The sequence below is a fragment of the Arachis stenosperma genome, chromosome 9, assembly GCF_014773155.1.
Source record: "Arachis stenosperma cultivar V10309 chromosome 9, arast.V10309.gnm1.PFL2, whole genome shotgun sequence".
NCBI classification, from domain to species: Eukaryota; Viridiplantae; Streptophyta; class Magnoliopsida; order Fabales; family Fabaceae; genus Arachis; species Arachis stenosperma.
The window spans coordinates 81,487,800-81,494,807 of NC_080385.1; the positions used below are offsets into that span (position 1 = coordinate 81,487,800).

At 38.0% G+C, this 7,008-nt stretch overlaps 1 non-coding gene across 1 annotated transcript; it reads left to right on the top strand.

Moving 5' to 3' along the window:
• The first annotated feature begins 6,248 nt into the window (after positions 1-6,248).
• Positions 6,249-6,356, top strand: LOC130952688 (small nucleolar RNA R71). Its single transcript, XR_009074865.1, has one exon. It is a non-coding gene; the product is annotated as a small nucleolar RNA R71 (small nucleolar RNA).
• The last annotated feature ends 652 nt before the right edge of the window (positions 6,357-7,008 follow it).

The following is a 7,008-nucleotide window of genomic DNA, read 5'->3' on the forward strand; positions in this document are numbered from 1 at the left end:
AGCTTGTCTCAATGACTTGTCTGCCAATTATAATGAGAACAAGGCAGGTTGTACCTCAATGATCCCCAGCTTTTCCATTACAGAGAGTGGCATAAGATTTATCCCTGACCCCAGATCACACAGAGCTTTTTCAAAGATCATGGTGCCTATGGTACAGGGTATTAAGAACTTGCCAGGATCTTGTTTCTTCTGAGGTAGAATTTTCTGAATCCAAGTATCCAGTTCATTAATGAGCAAGGGAGGTTCACTTTCCCAAGTCTCATTACCAAATAACTTGGCATTCAGCTTCATGATAGCTCCTAAATATTGAGCAACTTGCTCTCCATTCACATCTTCATCCTCTTCAGAGGAAGAATAGTCTTCAGAGCTCATGAATGGCAGAAGGAGATTTAATGGAATCTCTATGGTCTCTATATGAGCCTCAGATTCCTTTGGATCCTTAATGGGAAACTCCTTCTTGCTTGAGGGACGTCCCAGGAGGTCTTCCTCACTAGATTTTCGTCCTCCTCCTCCTTGTGCATTCGGCCATATTGACTATGTCAATGGCTTTGCACTCTCCTTTTGGATTCTCTTCTGTATTGCTTAGGAGAGTACTGGGAGGAGTTTCAATGACTTTCTTACTCAGCTGGCCCACTTGTGCCTTCAGATTTCTGATGGAGGATCTTGTTTCACTCATGAAACTGAAAGTGGCTTTTGACAGATCAGAGACTACATTGGCTAAATTAGAAGTGTTTTGTTCAGAATTCTCTGTCTGTTGCTGAGAAGATGATGGATATGGCTTGCTATTGCCCAGCCTGTTGCGTCCACCATTGTTAAAGCCTTGTTGAGGCTTTTGTTGATCCTTCTATGAGAAATTTGGATGATTTTTCCATGATGAGTTATAGGTGTTTCCATAAGGTTCACCCATGTAATTAACCTCTGCCATGGCAGGGTTCTCAGGATCATAAGCTTCTTCAGAAGCTGCCTCTCTAGTACTGTTGGATGCATGTTGCCATCCATTCAGATTTTGAGAGATCATGTTGACCTGTTGAGTCAACACTTTGTTCTGAGCCAATATGGCATTCAGAGTATCAATTTCAAGAACTCCTTTCTTCTGAGTTATCCCATTGTTCACGGAATTCCTCTCAGAAGTGTACATGAACTAGTTATTTACAACCATGTCAATGAGTTCTTGAGCCTCTTCAGGCGTTTTCTTTAGGTGAATGGATCCACCTGCAGAATGGTCCAATGACATTTTCGAAAATTCAGAGAGACCATAATAGAATATATCTAATATGGTCCATTCTGAAAACATGTCAGATGGACATCTTTTGGTCAGCTGCTTGTATCTTTCCCAAGCTTCATAGAGGGATTCACCATCTTTTTGTTTGAAGGTTTGAACATCCACTCTCAGCTTGCTCAGCTTTTGAGGAGGAAAGAATTTGTCCAAGAAGGTAGTGACCAGCTTATCCCATGAGTCCAGGCTATCCTTGGGTTGTGAATCCAACCATATTCTAGCTCTGTCTCTTACAGCAAAAGGGAAAAGCATGAGTCTGTAGACTTCAGGATCAACTCCATTCGTCTTTACAGTCTCACAGATCTGCAAGAACTCAGTTAAAAACTGATAAGGATCTTCAGATGGAAGTCCATAAAACTTGCAGTTTTGTTGCATTAAGGCAACTAGTTGAGGTTTCAGCTCAAAGTTGTTGGCTCCAATGGCAGGAATGGAGATGCTTCTTCCATCAAACTTGGACGTTGGCTTTGTGAAGTCACCAAGCATTCTCCTTGCATTATTATTATTTTCGGCTGCCATCTCCTTCTCTTGTTCCAAAATTTCTGAAAGGTTGTTTCTGGATTGTTGTAATTTAGCTTCTCTTAATTTTCTCTTTAGAGTCCTTTCAGGTTCTGGATCAATTTCAACAAGAGTGCCTTTATCCTTGTTCCTGCTCATATGAAAGAGAAGAAAACAAGAAAAGAAGAGGAATTCTCTATGTCACAGTATAGAGATTCCTTTATGTTAGTAGAAAAAGAAGGGGTAGAAGAATGAAGAGGGAGATTCAGATTTTTGGATGAAGAGAGGTGGAGAGAAGTGTTAGTAATTAAATAATTAAATAGAAGAAAAAAAAGAAGGGAAATTTCGAAAATAATTTTGAAAAAGAGGTTAGTAATTTTTGAAAATTAGAGATAAAATGTAATTAAAATTAAAACATGAAACAATTAGTTAATTAAAAAGAATTTTTGAAAAAGGGATGAGATATTTTCGAAAATTAGAGAGGGAAAAGTAGTTAGGTGGTTTTGAAAAAGATAAGAAACAAACAAGAAGTTAGTTAGTTGATTGAAAAAGATTTGAAATCAAAATTGAAAAAGATAAGAAGATAAAACGTTAGATAAGATATTTTGAAATCAATTTTTGAAAAAGATAAAATTTTTGAAAAAGATAAAATAAAAGATAAAAAGATTTAGTTCAAAAATTTTGAAATTATTTACTTCACTAACAAGAAACTACAAGATAAGATTCTAGAACTTAAAGATTGGACCTTTCTTAATAAGAAAGTAACAAAACTTCAAATTTTTTGAACCAATCACATTAATTATTAGTGAATTTTCGAAAATATGATGTAAGATAAGGAAAAGATTTTTGAAAATAATTTGAAAAATGTTTTTGAAATTTTCGAAAAATAGAAAAAAATAAAAAAGATATGATTTTTGAAAAAGATTTGAAAAGATAAGATTTTAAAATTGAAATTTTGACTTGACTTGTAGAAAACAACTAATTTTAAAAATTTTGACCAAGTCAACCCAAAATTTCGAAAATTTGGAGGGAAATAAGGAAAATATTTTTTTGATTTTTGAATTTTTAATTTTGAGAGAGAAAAACACAAAATACTCAATGCATGAAATTTTTAGATCAAAACAATGAATGCATGCAAGAATGCTATGAATGTCAAGATGAACACCAAGAACACTTTGAAGATCATGATGAACATCAGAACATAATTTTGAAAAATGTTTGATGCAAAGAAAACATGCAAGACACCAAACTTAGAAATTTTAATGCTTGGAAAATATGAATGCAAAGATGCACATGAAAAACAAGAAAAGACACAAAACAAGAAAATATCAAGATCAAACAAGAGGACTTATCAAGAACACTTGAAGATCATGAAGAACACTATGAATGCATGGAATTTTCGAAAAAAATGCAAGAAAAATTTAAAGCATGCAATTGACACCAACTTTAAAATTGACTCAAGACTCAAACAAGAAACAAAATATTTTTGGTTTTTATGATTTTCTAATTTTTTGTATTTTTATAATTTTTTCGAAAATATTCTTTAGAAAACGAAAATAAGAGAAAATTTGAAAACTTTTTGAAAAGAAAATAAAAAGAAAATTACCTAATCTGAGCAACAGGATGAACCGTCAGTTGTCCATACTCGAACAATCCCCGGCAACGGCGCCAAAAAACTTGGTGGACGAAATTGTGATCCATATTCTTTAAGTTGTACTCCTTGTATTTTATGGAATTTGAAATTGGCACGAGTGGACACAACTCCGTTCAACTAACCAGCAACTGTACTGGGTCGTCCAAGTAATAAACCTTACGTGAGTAAGGGTCGATCCCACAGAGATTGTTGGTATGAAGCAAGCTATGGTCACCTTGTAAATCTCAGTTAGGCAGATTAAATTATGGAATTTAGAAAATCAAATAATAAAAAGAATTAATAAAAGGGATACTTATGCAGATTCATTGGTGGGAATTTCAGATAAGCGAATGGAGATACTGTATGGCTCAAGGACACCTACTTTCCTATTGCTTCAACTCAATCCTTCTTACTCCTTTCCATGGCAAGCTGTGTATAGGGGTTCACCGTTCGACGATGGCTACTTTGAATCCTCTCGGGAAAATGGTCATCTGCGGCTGTCACTCGCATGGCTAATCGTCTGGAGGCATCACACTGGCCGAAGGCTACATCCCATCCTCGCAGTGAAAACTACGCTCACGCGCTCTGTCACAGCACGGCTAATCACTGGTTATTTCCCGCTCCTACTGGAATAGAATCCCTTGATTCTTTTGCGTCTGTCACTAACGCCCAGCACTTGCGAGTCTGAAGCACGTCACAGTCATTCATTACCGGAATCCTACTCAGAATACCACAGACAAGGTTAGACTTTTCGGATCCTCATAAATGCCGCCATCTATCTGGCTTATACCACGAAGATTCTGTTGGGGAATCTAAGAGATACACATTCAAGCTCTGTTGCATGTAGAACGGAAGTGGTTGTCAATCACGCGCGTTCATAGGTGAGAATGATGATGAGTGTCACATAATCATCATATTCATCATGTTCTTAGGTGCGAATGAATATCTTGGAATAAGAATAAGATAGAATTTGAATAAAAAAAAATAGAATTGCATTAATACTTGAGGTACAGCAGAGCTCCACACCCTTAATCTATGGTGTGCAGAAACTCAACCGTGAAAGTACATAAGTTAAAGGTCAGGCATGGCCGAATGGCCGCCCCCATGATCTGAGAACTATGGTCCCAAGATGTCTAATACATTAGTTAAATGTTCTATTTATAATAAACTAGCTCCTAGGGTTTACATGAGTAAGTAATTGATGCATAAATCCACTTCCGGGGCCCACTTGGTGTATGCTTGGGCTGAGCTTGATCAATCCACGAGCTGAGGCTTCTCTTGGAGTTGAACTCCGAGTTATGACGTGTTTTGGGCGTTCAACTCCGGATCATGACGTTTTTCTGGCGTTTAACTCCAGACAGCAGCATGTACTCGGCGTTCAACGCCAAGTTACGTCGTCAATTTCCGAATAAAGTATGAACTATTATATATTGCTGGAAAGCCCTAGATGTCTACTTTCCAACGCCGTTGAGAGCGCGCCAATTAAAGTTCTGTAGATCCAGAAAATCCATTTTGAGTGTAGGGAGGTCAGATTCCAACAGCATCAGCAGTCCTTTTGTCAGCCTTTTTTCAGAGTTTTGCTCAAGTCCCTCAATTTCAGCCAGAAATTACCTGAAATCACAGAAAAACACACAAACTCATATTAAAGTCCAGAAATGTGAATTTAACATAAAAACTAATGAAAACATCCCTAAAAGTAGCTTGAACTTACTAAAAACTACCTAAAAACAATGCCAAAAAGCGTATAAATTATCCGCTCATCACAAGTCATCTAGTTCTTTGGTGAGCAAAGGGGGTTCATCCTCCCAAGTCTCATTACCAAATAACTTGTCATTTAGCTTCATGATTGCTCCAAGGTACTTAGCAACTTGCTCTTCAGTGATATCTTCGTCCTCTTCAGAGGAAGAATACTCATCAGAGCTCATGAATGGCAGAAGTAAATCCAATGGAATCTCTGTGGTCTCAGTGTGAGCCTCAGATTCCCATGGTTCCTTATTAGGGAACTCATTGGAGGCCAGTGGACGTCCATTGAGGTCTTCCTCAGTGGCGCTCACTGCCTCTTTCTCCTCTTCAAATTCGGCCATGTTGATGGCCTTACACTCTCCTTTTGGATTTTCTTCTGTATTGCTTGGATGAGTACTAGGAGGGAGTTCAGTAAACTTTCTTACTCAGCTGACCCACTTGTGTCTCCAAGTTTCTAATGGAGGACCTAGTTTCAGTCATGAAACTTTGAGTGGTTTTGATTAGATCAGAGACCATGGTTGCTAAGTCAGAGTGGCTCTGCTTAGAATTCTCTGTCTGTTGCTAAAAAGATGATGGAAAAGGCTTGCCATTGCTAAACCTGTTTCTTCCACCATTGTTGTTGTTGAAACCTTGTAGAGGTCTCTGTTGATCCTTCCATGAGAGATTTGGATGATTTCTCCATGAAGGATTATAGGTGTTTCCATAGGATTCTCCCATGTAATTCACCTCTTCCATTGAAGGGTTCTCAGGATCATAAGCTTCTTCTTTAGATGAAGCATCCTTAGCACTGCCTGGTGCAGCTTGCATTCCAGACAGACTTTGAGAAATCATATTGACTTGCTGAGTCAATATTTTGTTCTGAGCCTATATGGCATTCAGAGTATCAATCTCAAGAACTCCTTTCTTCTGATTTGTCCTATTGTTCACAGGATTCCTTTCAGAAGTGTACATGAATTGGTTATTTGCAACCATTTCAATGAGTTCTTGAGCTTCTGCAGGTGTCTTCTTTAGATAAAGAGATCCTCCAGCAGAGCTATCCAATGACATCTTGGACAGTTTAGACAAACCATCATAGAAGATACCTATGATGCTCCATTTAGAAAGCATGTCAGAAGGACACTTTCTGATCAATTGTTTGTATCTTTCCCAAGCTTCATAGAGGGATTCACCTTCCTTCTGTCTGAAGGTTTGGACTTCCACTCTAAGCTTACTCAATTTTGAGTGGAAAAGAACTTTGCCAAGAAGGCATTGACTAGCTTTTCCCAAGAGTTCAGGCTTTCTTTAGGTTGTGAGTCCAACCATATCCTAGCTCTGTCTCTTACAGCAAAAGGGAATAGCATAAGTCTGTAGACCTCAGGGTCAACCCCATTGGTCTTGACAGTGTCACAGATTTGCAAGAATTCAGCTAAAAACTAATGAGGATCTTCCAATGGAAGTCCATGGAACTTGCAATTCTGTTGCATTAGAGAAACTAATTGAGGCTTAAGCTCAAAGTTGTTTGCTCTAATGGCAGGGATAGAGATGCTTCTCCCATTGAAGTCGAGAGTAGGTGCAGTAAAGTCACCCAGCACCTTCCTTGCATTGTTGGCATTGTTGTTGTTTTTGGCTGCCATGTCTTCTTCTTGTTTAAAGATTTCTGTTAGGTCCTCTACAGAGAGTAGTGCTTTAGCTTCTATTAGCTTCCACTTTAAGGTCCTTTCAGGTTCAGGGTCAACCTCAATAAGAATGTTTTTGTCTTTGCTCCTGCTCATATGAAAGAGAAGAGAACAAGAAAGTATGGAATCTTCTATGTCACAAGATAGAGATTCCTTGAGGTGTCAGAGGAAAAGAAGAATAGAAGGAGAAGGTAGAAGAATTCGAA